The sequence below is a fragment of the Muntiacus reevesi genome, chromosome 9 (genome assembly GCF_963930625.1).
Source record: "Muntiacus reevesi chromosome 9, mMunRee1.1, whole genome shotgun sequence".
NCBI classification, from domain to species: Eukaryota; Metazoa; Chordata; class Mammalia; order Artiodactyla; family Cervidae; genus Muntiacus; species Muntiacus reevesi.
Window position 1 is genome coordinate 57,956,224 of NC_089257.1, and position 13,939 is coordinate 57,970,162.

A 13,939-nucleotide genomic window follows, 5' to 3' on the forward strand; every position below is an offset into this window, starting at 1 on the left:
TTAACTCCCTGCTTTTTCCAGGAGGGGGAGGGGGGCAGGGTGGTGGGGGTGGGGGGGAGAACCCGAGGAATTCAGTCCGGAATCGCCAGGGCCACCTAAGGATACAGAGTTGAGGCGGGGAAACTAGGGGACTCTTTGGGCCGGATCTCCACTTCTGAGAAAGGTGCTTTCTTTGAATCACTTGGGGGTGCAGGTGGAGGCACAGGAAGCCCGGACACAGTCAGAGGGGGGTCAGTAAGGTTCCTAGAGGCTGCTTCCAAAATGGCAAGCTGAGAAGAGAGGACAGCTCTGTGGAAGAAGCTGAGGACAGCAGACATGACATATGAAGGAAGGACAGACAACAGGCACAATGGGACCAGTCAGGAAAAGGGGGGTGGTCTCTACATCTTGCGTGACCCCCCATATCAGAGCCCCATCCCATGCACAGAATAAAATTAGAGGAAGGTGAGCGTGAAGCAAAGGGTGTCCCAGGGAATTGAGGGTACTCCCTTCACATTTCTGGGGGTTGGGTCAATTCTGCTTCCACTTGCATGGACTGGGTCACAAAATATCTATATGTCCCCAGGTCATGGAACCTAGAAAGTCTGGGTCAGTCCTGTAGTTCCCAAGCTATGCTGAACCCCTCACTCTCCAGACCCAGGTTCTACCCTAAGAGACTGACCCTAGAACTGATCCACCTTACTGATGAGTCCTCTGTCAAGACTGAGTCTAAAGAGCCCAGCTCCTCTAGCAAAGAACTTAACACCCACCCTCCTTCTCAGCCTAACCCATCTGCCTCTCCAGTAAGTCTTACATGTAAGAACCAAAGTAGAGATGTGTGTATGTGTGTGCTCAGTTACTTAGTCATGTCTGACTCTGTGTGACCCCATGGACTGTAGCCCACTAGGCTCCTCTGTCCATGGGACTTCCCAGGCAAGAATACTGGAGTGGGTTGCCATTTCCTCCTCCAGGGGATCTTCCCAACCCAGGGACCGAACCCATGTCTCCTGCGTCTCCTGCACTGGCAGGTGGATCCTTTACCACTGAGCCACTGGGGAAGCCCCAAGTAGAGATGGGAGCTTTCAGACAGACCAGGAGGAACACAGATAATGCACCTTGAAGTCCAAGATGCAGTTCACCTTGTCCTCTCTGCTCTTTCAATGAGTCCAAGAGGGAACCAATGTCTTATTTCTGTGCCAGGATGAAGGTCACAAGAGCATGTCACAAATGTCCTAAAGCTGAGGTGAAACCACATTCCTAAAGACCACCAGAGCTCACTGCAAGAAAACACATCCCTTCAGTTCGTGTGACAGCTGGCCCTGGGTCCACCATGCCCTGCAGTGACATCTGGGGAGGGGGGCATGGCTCAAGGCATCCTGACACTGCACAACCTTCCCCAAGGCCAGGAATCTGGGGGAAATACATTTTGCTCCAGGCGAGAGAGACCATAGCCAAAGAAACTAGAGCCAGTTGTTCAATCACTAAGTTGTGTCCAACTCTTTGCGACCCCATGGACTGCAGCATGCCAGGTTTCTCTGTCCACTGTCTCCCGGAGTTGGCTCAAGTTCATGTTCATTCAGTCGACGACGCCATCCAACCATCTCATCCTCTGTTGTTCCCTTCTCCTCCTGCCTGCAGCCTTTCCCAGCATCAGGATCTTTTCCAATTCCTGGCCAGAGCCAGACCACCCATAAACGTCTCCCTGGAAGAGTGGCCTGTCTTGTTTCTGACTCTTTTCCACATCCGGTCACTGGCTCTCTCAAAGGGGCTCAGTATCACTCTATTTTCACTCCTGGATGTGTCACGGAAAGGAGAAACCCCTCGCCATCAGGTGTCAGACTGGGCAAGCAGCCGGACACTGCATCCGGCTCTGGGAATGCCAAGGAGGCCGGGCTGTCACTCCACTCTTCAGGCTCCGGAACTAAGCCACGGAGGTGCTCACTGCCTTGGATTTCCTCCAAGGAGCCGCGCTCTGCCGGAGATCTGATAGCTTCTTGGTTCAAGGAACCTGCTTGTTGAGGGGCTGTTGAAGCCAGAGAGCAGGGTCTGGGTGTTTAGGGGCAACAGGAAGGTGAGTCACTACCATTCACCAGGAAGCCCCAAAACAAGACAAGACAAAACAGCAGGGGCCACAGACAGGCGCCCAAAGAGCCCATGGGTACTTGGGGGAAAGGGAGATTAGCCAAGAAGGGCAGCCTCCTTTGACGTTGACCTGAGCCCTCTGAATTTAAATGCACGCCTTTTAAAAGGACGAAAACTCAGCAGTTTCCTCTTCCCACACACCTCAGCCACTTTTCCACCCACAAGAGATTCTGGATCAAAAATCTAAACTCCTGTGAGATTTAATTTAAGCCTTCTGCCCAGCAGTCCCTGAGAATGATCACTTACGTCTCTTCTGGCCTGAGGGAAAACCTCCTCCACACTCAATCTGCGAGGGTTTCACATGGCTGGAAAGCAGATACGTGAAGCCCTCGACCACTGCCCTGGCTCACCTCCACCTGCACTCTTGGCTTCAAGAAAAGAAAGCACTCAGCACCCAATGAAGCCCTATTTTTTTAGGTCCAATAGTTAAGCCTTCGCCTTCTAATGCTGGAGGTGAGGGTTCGATCCCTGGTGGGGGAGCTAGGATCTCACATGCCTTGCGGCCAAAACTACCAAAACACACAACAGAAGCAATATTGTAACGAAGTCAATAAAGACTTTAAAAATGGTCCACATCTAAAAAATAAAAATTAAAAAAAAACTTTTCTCAAAACACATCCACCAGAAACTAACACAATACTGTAAATCAACTCTACCTGCTAAGTCACTTCAGTCAAGTCCGACTCTGTGCAACCCTATGGACGGTAATCTTCCAAGCTCCTCTGTCCATGGGATGCTCCAGGCAAGAATACTGGAGTGGGTTGCCATGCCCTCCTCCAGGGGATCTTCCCGGCCCAGAGATGGAACCCATGTCTCTTACGTCTCCTGCACTGGCAGGCGGGTTCTTTACCACTATCGCCACCTAGGAAGCCCCCAAATCAAATCTTCAATTACAAAAAAAAATTTTTTTTAAAAACACATTCCTCATTCCATCACCCTCAGCTGTTTACTTGTCCCTATCAAGTAAGATGATAAATGGGATATTGGTTTGAAAATGAAATGCCCCCCAGCTACCAGTCATCATTACAGTGAAAACTCTACGCACATTAAGGGAAGAATTAAGTTTGTCCTTCTTTGGATTCTGTCCAGTGTCCTGTGTGTTCTGTTTGTAGAGTAACCTTTACACTTTCATAAAGAGCTTTCATACATAATATTTTATCTTCCAATGACCCTAGCAGATCTTATTACCTTCATTTTGTAATTTATTGAAGTGAGACACAGAAAGAGATCCAAGGTTGCAGATAAAAACACAATAACCGATCCATGACAAAGCCCAAACTTGAGCCAGGGTCATCTGAAGCTAGTTAGAGGCCACCCAAATCTCATCAAATGCATCAGCTCTGGACATCAGGTCCCTTGGAAGCAACATAATTTTACCAGCCCCGATCTTAGTTGGATATATCACTAAACGACATGAAGCCCTTCGGTTCCAACTGTTATTTTACAAGTGAGGAAATGGAAATACAAAGTTTTGAAAACAATTTCTCAGAGGAGCTGGGGTCAGGGGCTCAAGACTAAAGAGCTTCAGTCACTGCATTTTTCTCCAAGTCCCCCCTACCCACCCCACCCCATCCCACCCCACCCCTCATCACTTCTCTCCCATATTTGGCTCTCAGCTGGCTCAGAGGTGCCCTCACCTCTGGCCCTCCAGACAGGTGGTGCCGGAACACCCAGGCTTTCCTTTCCCCAGCTCACAGCCGGGCCTCTGAGTTTAATGAAAGGAGCTCGTATTACCAAGCAACTGTTGTTTATTCTCAACTGTTCAGGCTCCCTTTTCCTGCAGACACAAGACACCCAACACCTGTCTTATTACTTTGGGAGACCCACAAACTCCAGAGTCCTTTATTGAGCAGGAAACTTCCAGCAGGGAACTTAACTGAAACATAGCAGCTATGAAGCTAGATTCCTCCAGGATGCACATCCAGGTGAGTGGGGAATGGAAGGAGCAGGCCCCCACAGACCCACATCCCTCCTGCCCCAAGGATGCCAAGGGCAGGCGACTCCCAAGGGCACGTACAGGTGTGTCCCCTCCAACACGGCTGCCACAAGACAGTCAGTCCCCGCCCTCAAGGAGAGGACACAGAATCTCCCGCACGGCATCAGAGGAGCCAGACCCAAGGGCTCCCATGGAGTGGAGAAAGAAGCAGGAAGTGGGCATTCACGAAGAGGAACTTGCTGCCATCAGAGAAACTGGAAATTCTGATAGAACTGTGGATGAGGCTGTGAGAGCAGGGTAATGAACTGTCTTCAAATACAAAATGAAGCACGGCTGAGTGGGACACGGAAACTCTCTGTTACCAAGCAAGCAAAAATGAGCTTGGGACTTTCCCTGTGGCTCCAGCGGCTAAGACCCTGTGCTCCCATGGCAGAGGCCCGGGTTCAGTCCCTGGTCAGGGAACTAGATCCCACACGCCACAACTAAGAGTTCACATGCCACAACTAAAGATCCGACATGCCGAAACTAAGACATCACATAAATAAACAAAGGAGACTACGAGTTTGTGTAGCACTAAGAGTGGGAGATTCAGGTTAGATGATAAACATTTCCCAAGAGAGGAAGGCCAGGTAAGGGCTGGAGTGGATGATCAAACATGGTAACAGGGCAGCTTTCTCTGCACGCCTCCAAAGGTAACTGGAACCTGATTAGAGGCAGAGGCAAGGAAGAATTTTCTGGTAAAGGCCCAACCATCGTGGATCTGTGGAGCCCAGATTCTCTCTCTTTTAAATAAAAGCAATTCTATCGCTTCTCGGCCTTTTGGCTAAGATCAAGTGTAGTATCTGTTCTTATCAGTTTAATATCTGATACGTCCTCTATCCGAGGACAATATATTAAATGGATTTTTGGAGCTGGGAGTTGGAATAGGAGCTTGCTCCGTCCACTCCACGCATCGACCTGGTATTGCAGTACTTCCAGGAACGGTGCACCAAGAAAAAAAAAAAAATAAAAAAAATAAATAAATAAATAAATAAAAGCAATTCACTTATACCTAAAACAAAGTCCATCTGGACTGATACATTTCTGACTCTAGGCATTCTGATTACCAGATACTAAACACCTCTCTGAAACTCACAGAAAGCTTTTGTATCTTGCACCGTGAAACAGAAATACAGGGACCAATGACCAGGGTGGTGAGGGACAAGGAGCTGGCAGTAGGGACTGGGGAGACAGGTGGAACTGGAGACGGTGTCAAGCTGGCCCCTGGTGACTTGAGTCTGCTCCTTCCTCTAATCCCTACCTCATCACCCCATGCACCAGCTCCCTACTGAAGCCATCGGTGCGGTTTCCACATTCAATCTATGTAGTTAGAGGGGGTTGGAGGATGCTGGCTAAACACAACCTAAATAAAACCACAGTAGACCAGCCTCACCTCCGGCTTCCCCTTCTGAAGAAAAGAAAGAGCTTCAGGACTTTCCCCAAGTTTCAGTTCCCAAGGACTGTACTGGCAAGGCCTCTCAGCCCTGGGAAATGCACAAGGTTGACGGCGTGCTTCCGCCAGCCTTCATGGGGGTCAGGGTGAGCAATGACGTCACCCCAGGAGGACTGTCACCAGATAAGCCTCCCGGGTTTAACTGCTCATCAAAAGACTTAGGAGTCAAACCAGACTCTTTTGCACAACACTTGGCTGACCCTGTTTTTTCAGACAGGCATCATCACTTGTCCTCTGAAACTTCCAAGGACATCAGGGCTGGAAAAGACTTCCTGTGGTCACTCTACCCATCCATCCCAGGGGAGGCAGCTGGCCTGCTTTGGGTGGTCTGCTGCTTTCCTCAGAAGGGTCCTCAAATACTGCGGGCCCTATAAACTAGTGGCTGCGTGCACAGGCTCACATGGCTGCTCTCTGCTCGTCTAAGCCCCTCCCCCACTTACCAGCTATTAGATTGGGGGTGAGTTATTTAATTAATCTGTGTCTCTGTTTCCTATCTAAAAAAAAAAAATCAAGATAATTAACAACGTCTCCCTCCTACAGCTGTGGTGAGCCTCTGAACAGCCTAGGGCACTTAGAATAGTGCTTGGCACATAGTAAGCGTGCCATAAAAGTTGGCCTTTTTGTACCTAACTAAGTCTCTGTTATAAGACCTGTATTAGGAAACATGACTACTCCTGTTGATTTTCCATTCAGTTTAATTCTGAGAGTCCTTGTTAAGCTAGAGAACCACATGAGGTTCCCTGGTAAGCCCTGGGGAGACAGCAAGACAAGGAGGACAAAGTGTGTGCATTGGAGCATACAGCCTGGCGAGGCAGAATTAATGAAGTGCAAAATATAAGTGCAAACAGGTGTGAGCAGAAAATCAATTTTAACGAGAGGGGAAAAGGTGGTCTAGGCAGGCTCCATGGAGGCATTAGTACTTAAGACTTAAAGTATGAATTTCACTAGAAAAGATGAATGGAGCACGCTGGAATAAAGGAACTGTTTGAGTAAGGGAACTGAAAAGAAAAAGAAAACCCATGGAGAGTTTTGGAAAATAGAAGTCAGGGCTTATGGAAGGGCACATAGAGGAGTTAAGGCAGGACAAACAAGAGGGTCAGATTGGTGAGTATTTAAAGTTTAGTGCTATTTTTTATTTTTTTTAATATTTATATATTTATTTGGCTGTGTCAGGTCTTAGCTGTGGTGTTCAAGTTCTCCAACTATGGAGGGGGGCTTAGCTGACCTATGGCATGTGGGATCTTAGTTCCCCGATCAGAGATGGAATCCATGTCCCCTGCATTGCAAGGCAGATTCTCAACCATTGGGCCACCAGGGAAGTCCCTAGTTCTATTCTTTAAACAAAGGGACGCTATTCAGGTTTTGCTGGGGTTTTTTTTTGGGGGGGGGGTGGTGACATGATGGACCTGTGTTTGAGGAACATCAATTCTGGTGACAGTGTGAAATACATACCGGAGATGTATGTATAGCCAAAGATGGGACACACAGAGGCCAATTCAGAGACTGTCATTCAATCAGTCTGTATTTTTGGAGTATCGACTACATGCATGCATGGCAAATACTGTAGGTAAGAGATGGAGAAAATCTGAAACAGTCTGGGAGAAAAATGTGGAATGAGAGGAGATGGGCAAGGAAAAGAAGAGTTCTACAAAGATTTATTCAGAGACGTAGACTGGAAGAAAACCAAGAATGCGGGATGAATCAGAAGTCAAGAAAGGGGAGGAGCCAGAGTTTGTTGAATGACTACTACAAGCCTGGCACCAGGCTAACTGCTTCACACACAAAATCCCATTCGACCCTCCCAACCACCCCCAGAAACAGACGTCAGAAGCTCCATGGTAGGAGGAGGAGAGATTTGAAAAGGAGCCTGACCTGCCCAAGTTCATACAGGGAACAAATGGAAGAGGAGCACAAATTTCAACCAGGGTCTCTGTGCTTTAAAACTCATACATTTTCAATTACACCACATTTCAGAAAGGTAAGTGATGCCAAATGCCGTCACGAAATCAGGCAGGAGGAAGACGGAGAGAATCCCATTAGATTTTGTAATGGGTCGTTGGTGTTCTCTGTGGGAACAGTGGTGGTGAGAGCAGGAGATGAAACGTGACTGCTACAGGTGGTATAGTATGGAGTGAGGCAATACACAGAGGCTGCAAAACGAGACCACGAGTCCCAGAAACCAGGCAGTGAAAGGAGTGTCTTTCATTCCCAATCATTTTTAAATAGTTATTGAGCATTTTCTATGTGTTCAAGTCTCTTCTAAGGATCTGGAATTAGACTGGGAAAAATTGTGTGTGTGTGTGTGTGTGTGTGTGCTATTGTTGGTAGATGTTATGTTTCAGAGGAACAAAATGTGACTGTATGATTATGCCATTTAAAATGGAGTTCTAAAAAAATAATAATAATAATAAAATAAAATGGAGTTCTGCCTATATCTAAGAAACTGAAGCCTGGGAGTGTACCTGGTAATCTAACAAATCAATCAAAAAGTATTTAATATGCCCAGATTCTAAGTATACCATAATACTGGGTACTGTGAAACGGTTCTGAAAAGTTTCTGTAACACTATTCATTTATTCCTCAAAATAATTTTTAAATGTTTATCAAAGATGACCCTGGCTTCAAATCTTGAGATGGCGGTGCAGGGAGAGCAGAAAACCAATCTAATAACTACAGTTTAGTAAGAAAACCTACTTTGATAGAGCCATGTATCAAATGCAGTGTGAGCCCAGAGGAGAGAAAGCTTGATCCAGAAAGAACTTCATGAAGGAGACAGTATCTACCCAAGGTAGAAGGTGAGCAGAGGAGTTTTCTAGCTACACCGGGGCAGGGGCGGGGGCATGCTTCCAGGCAGAAGGACCACCTACACAGAGGCACAGAGCTGTAAAAGGGAGCAGGACATATTCTTGGAATCACACAAAGAACCGTCTGGATCACAATGTTAAGTGATGGATGAGAGCAAGAGATTACATCTACTATACATCTTCCTTCTTGCCCATTTAAACACAGATTAATTGAGCACGCTATGTTCTAAGTGCTGGGACACGGGGTAGGGGAATTTGGGTATGCACATAACCAAGTCTGTGCCCTGGAGGAGTTTACGTCCTGGTGATTACAAAATTCCAGAATGATGGAACAGAGATTTCAAAGATCTGACCCAACCATCACTTTACCCCCACTGTTCATTCTGTTTTAGAGATGAGAGAAGGAGGCACAGGAAGGTTACAGACAGTTAATAAAGTTGTGCAGCCAGGCAGGGGAAGGTTCACAGGTGATAGAGGGCTTTGCGTGCAAAGGCCAACACAAAGACTTGGAGGCTGAACTCACTCAAAGAGAAGGGCCCCAAAGGTCTAGGAAACAGTCCGGTTCAAGCACTAAAGGGACCACTAAGGCTTTTATTTCCAGCGGGAACTCGGCATTTTCACCTCCGTTACATCAGAAAATTAGCCCGCTTTTACAGACAACCCTGGATCCCATGGACAGAGGAGCCTGGTGGGCCACAGTCCATCCAGCTGCAAACCAGTCAGACATGACTTAGCGACTAAACAAAAACCATACACCCAGATCCAGAGCAGTAGAGATGTTAGAGCAGCTCACGTGTGCTCCATTGCTCGGTCATGTCTGACCCTTTGTGACCCCATGGGCTGTAGCCCACCAGGCTCCTCTCTGTCCAAGGGATTCTCCAGGCAAGATACTGGAGTGGGTTGCCATTTCCTTCTCCAAGGGATCTTCCTGACCCAGGGATGGAACCAGCGTCTCCTGCATTGGCAGGTGGGTTCTTTCCCACTGAGCTACTTGGGAAGCCCAGATATTAGAGCAGTGGGCTCCAAATCACTTCCAGCGCTGAGCAGAACCATGGTAACTTCTCATGCTGGGGTATGATGCTGAAACTATAAAAACTGCCCAGTTTGTTCTGATGGGACATAATGGCATGTTTTCCAAGCATGACGGAGACACTAGCCTTTACATACCACTTTAAACAAAAAATTGAATTATTTTGTTGTGACACAGGAAGGCTTTTCAGTCATGGCTCCTACAATCCAAGTATATAGAGATAGCCATTCCCACTGCAGCCCAAGTCGTTTATGCTTTTGCAAGGAGGGAGCAAGTGTTAACAATTCATTCCTGTAAAATTCTGCATTTAGTGGGAGCTGTTACCTTGACATGAAAGTCACACTTTCCAGTATTCCCACTTTTCATGAATGGCCCACCAGCCTGGACCCTGACTGTACTCTGCCCCCAACTGCCCCCTGGTGGCAGTTCCGTTGCTCATATTCCCCCCACTCCCATTCTAGGAGCTGAGATGCTGGACCACTGCCCTTCCGATTCACCTCAATTCAGTGACTGCACAGTATTTTAAACACCCTGAAATTGGAACTGGGGAATTGGTTATGCTGGGTAATCTCTGAAGTCTCTCACAGTCTATGAACTGAAAAGGTTTACTTCACCTTAAGCAATCCTGGTATATGAAAACACAGATTTTAAAAACATGAATTGGGACAACTCTCAACTAGTTGGGGCAACTAGTTGGACTAGTTAGGTTAGGACTCCAGACTCTCACTTCCTAGGGGTCAGGTCCAATCCCTGGTTGGGGAACTAACATCCCTTATACGCTGAATGGCACAGTCAAAAAGAAAAAAAAAAAAAAAATATATATATATATATATACATATACATATATATATTTATGAGTTGGAATGATCATCATTAATAAAATCATTTGTTTTACCAAAAGAATTCATTAAAATAGACTGTTTCCTTACGGGTAAGAACATTTTTATCCTTAAATTAAGTGACTCGAATAAGGCACATTCAACAAGGAAACCTCCCGCTGAATATCAGATGTCCACATGAACATAAAACATCACTGAATGCTGAGTGACCTCATTTCTTTATATTTCTAGGAAAAGAAAGAGCTCCATTTCTCATAACCTCAACCACTCCCATGATGTAAGTGAGTACTTTGAGAAGACATATTAATTCTGTCTGACGGTTGTAAAGTTTTATGAGCAATAGACCTTCCTTAGGCAATAGAATTATAAGCCTGAAAGAAACATCAGATACTTAGTCCAATCTCATTAACTATCTGGCCCATTCTTCCTCTGCCCTGTCCCACCCAGGGTCACAGATGAGAAACTAAGGCATTGGTAAGATCAACCCTGGACCAAGGTCATAGAGCTGAAATGGAAACTGCTTTCTGTAAGTCAAATATTTTTCAGTCAAATTCTACCTTAATTGCTTTCAGTGTTATTCTCGAGGTCATATTTTGACCTCAAAGAATAATTAAAATACAAATGGTACTAAGGAATCCAAACACTCATTCTGCTTTTGTCCACACACATTCTGTGTGCATCTAATTTTCTCATAAGCCCACAGAAAGCAAGAAGTTAAACACAAATACCTCACTAGAACTGATCCCAACATATGAATGATCAGATTTGCACAAAAGATATAACAATGTTTATTTAAAGTCTTTAAGCTTTACACAAATAGAATCCCTTTATGTGGGAAATTCCCCTCATGCATTTTACATATTACTTGATATATACACAACTTTGCAACAACACTACTACTTAATAAAAGTTTGTGTGTAAATAATCAACGTACACGCTCAAATTCTTTCATTTCAAAGCAAATATATGATAACAATGGCTTGAACCATATGAAAAATCTGTTTTGGCTGAGTGCAGATTAGAAATGTTCCAATGTCCTAAAAATTTGAAGATTGACCTAAAACTTCTTGAGCCCGGCACTCTGTTTTCTCAATTAAGCCTCACAAAAATCCTGAGGTTGTGCCAATTTTCCCATTTTAGAGATGTGGAAAACGAAGCCCAGAGAAATTAACTTTTGGGTATTAAGCGAAGATTCAAACCCAAGTAGTCTGAATCCCAAACCTGTGTTTTCTCCACTCCTCTATATTACTCTATTTCAACTTCCTGTAAAAAAATATACTTTCAGCCACTATTCAAACTGTTTCTCTCTGCCATTTTTTGTGATGGCTTTCATTTGATTTGCAATCTGGTAAATAAATTGATATCTGGGGTTGAAATTCTGCAAACTGAGACACACTGCTTTCCTAACTCAGGCAGCTTCTATTTGTTCCCTATCTAAAACACACCACAAAGCTAATACCAATTTCCTTGGGCCTTCCTACTGAATTCTAAATATTTTAAAAAGAAACTCTATCCCCAGTATTTGGCAGAACCCGCTTTGCTAGAAGTGCTTGCAAGAAATACTTTTCTTTGGTATGTTCAGGCCACCTAAGCAGATTCTTATTTGCAGCGAACGATGTCCTAATTCCTAATTGGTACCCAAGTGTCTCTGACACCCCTTACCTGTTACAAAGTCCACCTGTAGATCTCAGGTGGGTCAGCAGGGCTGTACAGGTGCCTGGAGGCGTCCATCACTGAGACCTGTCTACCCAACACTCTAAGTGGGACTTGCGCACCACAGCTCCAGGCTCCAAGTTAGTTTGCTTAAAATGAGGCTGGCCACCGCCTGCTGAAATGGTAGCTTAGCAAACACTAAAGGCTTTTAAAAGTAAGTTCTCTGTGATCTTTGTGTTCTAACTTAGCTTCCAAAGGTAAATCTAACTTGTTTTCAGGACTTTGGAAGGTAATGGTTTCAATCTTGTCAGCCAGGGCAAAGTCTAGGTTCTTGAAGGCTGGCTCACATGATCTCGTTCTGTGCAAGTTCACCCCTGCATCCTTGGACCTTGGAACCAGGACAGTAGGTTTCATCCCCACCAAAATAAGATCTCCCCAGCTTAACCAAAGAACAAACAGTCCGCGCTCATGATCCCACTGTCCTACAGGAAGGGTCCCACCAGGATACTGAAAAACTAGTTTCCTTCCCTGCCTCTTTCCCATTCTTCCTGTTTCTTTCTTCCCTCTCTGTCCTTCTTTCTCTTTCTGTGTCTCTCTTTTGCATGCACGTGCACACACATACACACGAGCAATTCTCCCCACTTCCTTAAGTAACCAGACACTGCGCAGCCAAAAACAAACGGTGAGTTTCCCATCAGGGGAGGTAAGCAAGCAGAGACGACCACGTTCTTGCACTGAGGCTGACACCAGATGAGACTGGAGGGTACTTCCAGGTCGAAGGCTGATAGTCTCCCAGAGGTTCTGAGGGTCTGGAAAAAGCCCATACATGCTCTTCTAATTGTTCTTTTATGACTTCTCCTTTTCTTTTTTAAGAATGTTCTCCACACTCATTTAAATCAATCCTTACTTGTATATGGGCTTCCCGTGTGGCTCAGCTGGTAAAGAATCTGCCTGCAATGCGGAAGACCTGGGTTCGATCCCTGGGTTGGGAAGACCCCCCTGGAGAAGGGAAAGGCTACTCACTCCAGTATTCTGGCCTGGAGAATTCCATGGACTATATAGTCCAGGGGGTCGACTATATAGTCGTTCAGACACGACTGAATGACCTTCACTTCACTTACTTGTATATATATATATATATATTAAAAAAAACCCTTGGTGCACTTTACCCACACTGTTTTGCAACACCTCTTTTTCCACACTGTGTCATAATTACTGGCATGCATGTTCCACATCCCACATCCCCTCAGACTGTATCGTCATCAAGGCAAGATTTCTGCCCCGTCCATTTCTGTCATCCTGTTAGGAAGCTCACTGCTCCACATGGTGTATCTGCTCAGTGAATGCCGAGAGTGAAGACATGGTGGGTGGGGCAGTGGTGGGGGTGCAGGGGGAGTGGTCTGAAGAGGCACCCAGTTAGCTTCCCTCACACACTCTCTGGGGGTTGCCTGCCCTTCTAGAGAAACGGAGGCTGAAGAACACGGTCCGTTGCAGCCCTGCAGTGTCCCTCGGGACAGCTCTGACCATGATCACTCCTTCCCTGAGATCAGCACTACACTCAGCCTGCATCACACAAGAGAGCTCAGAAGTCACCTTGGAGGATAACACTCTCCACCCAGAACATTCATTCCTGACTGACTAAAAGCTCAGGTTTCTTAGGCAAGGGTGTTTGGACTGTGGATCTCTGGAGAGCCATTAAAGGAAGGAACCAGAATGCGTTTGGAAACAGCTGCTTACCTATCCGCTCTTAAGAAAACACCCTGCAGTGGAGTTTAATCAGTTCTTCCTCAGTTATTGGTGAGGGCCTCAGTTTAACCATTCCTGCAAGAAAGGAATTCATCCTACTCTCTTCCAAAGATCTGCAGACAGGCCAGCTTCCCCATGTGGGAAGGCCAGGCCCTCCTGAGCTCTGGAGCTGCCCTGCGCTCCAGAAAATAACCATCCTCTGCCATGGTTTCCTGTCCAAAGGATGTCTGCCCATCTTGATTATAAGGCCAAAGTTAAGTCACAATTTAATTCCCCTTAAATGACTTCCCCTTAAATTTGCGTTGCAAATCGGAAAAA

General features: G+C 46.0%; 1 protein-coding gene and 1 non-coding gene across 4 annotated transcripts in view; one reads left to right on the forward strand and one right to left on the reverse strand.

Moving 5' to 3' along the window:
* GRAMD1B (GRAM domain containing 1B) overlaps positions 1 to 12,106 on the reverse strand; it is a 196,912-nt gene extending 184,806 nt beyond the window's left edge. For all 3 annotated transcript variants that reach the window (XM_065944324.1, XM_065944321.1, XM_065944320.1), the window contains exon 1: positions 11,885 to 12,106. The gene's annotated coding sequence lies outside the window, so the exon portion shown is untranslated. The remainder of the gene's footprint in view (positions 1 to 11,884) is intronic.
* Positions 4,861 to 5,051, forward strand: LOC136176161 (U2 spliceosomal RNA). The gene has a single exon (XR_010664535.1). It is a non-coding gene; the product is annotated as a U2 spliceosomal RNA (small nuclear RNA).
* Positions 12,107 to 13,939: the final 1,833 nt, after the last annotated feature.